The following is a 1,089-nucleotide window of genomic DNA, read 5'->3' on the forward strand; positions in this document are numbered from 1 at the left end:
CTCTGTGGAGTCCAAAAATATACAATTTTTGTTCTTCATTTCAAGTTTAAATTTCTCACAACTTGAAGAATACTGTCAAACCTGAAGGATTAAAACAAATCCTCCGAAACTACATTTACTTCTCATCGTAATCTGATAACATCCTTCCCCACAGTATCTTATAACAATACCCCATTAATTCCCGTCTAACAAATTTGTTGCCTAGGACTACATCTGGACAAAAGACTTACTTGTAATCCTCACTCAAGACTGAAAGGATAGGAAACAGCTCGTCAAATTCAACTATTGCAACACTTACTAAAAACAGCCAAAACTTCAATACTTATAACATTTAACATGGTAAAACATTTAACACAACATCATGAATACCCCTAATATTCCCAGTATTAGGAAATACATGGCACGTTTCTCGACGTGTTTTTTTCACTTCAACGCCTATTTTTTGTGAGTGCCACCCATTGGCTAACGGGCCTCACAAATTCCCGGGGAGAGGTTGTCAGTGAGTTTTACATTATTTTATGCTTGAAAAAAAGCCCGGGTGGGACCGGGATTCGATCCGACAACCTGTGGCTTGGTAGACTGGACCATTACCACGCTGCTACCGCTACCACCTATGATGTAACGCTGATATCTTATTAGTATAGAAAATTATAGTCTTTTTGGAGGAAGGGACCAAATGAAGAAGACAAGCTGCCAGGATATCTATCTTCATATTCCCTTTAAATGAATTATTGATTCATCAATTAACCTGATTTTTAAAGTAAATCTAAGCTCCGAGGGCGTGGTCAATTGGTTTTTTATCAGTTTCACTTTTCCAATGAAGGACAGGAGGTTATGGCACCCCTCTGGAGGGTATAGCACACATATGAAGGGTATGAAACCCCCGAAAAGTTACGCCACTCTCACCCGGGATAGTATTGTTAACCTGACACAGCATGATTCACGAGTCTCAGACCACCTTCGACACCTGCAAAAAGTAAGTACCTTCTACTGTCTCTGTGGAGTCCAAAAATATACAATTTTTGTTCTTCATTTCAAGTTTAAATTTCTCACAACTTGAAGAATACTGTCAAACCTGAAGGATTAAAA

The sequence above is a fragment of the Halyomorpha halys genome, unplaced genomic scaffold (assembly GCF_000696795.3).
Source record: "Halyomorpha halys isolate HHAL.00 unplaced genomic scaffold, Hhal_1.1 Scaffold341.1, whole genome shotgun sequence".
Taxonomy (NCBI): Eukaryota; Metazoa; Arthropoda; class Insecta; order Hemiptera; family Pentatomidae; genus Halyomorpha; species Halyomorpha halys.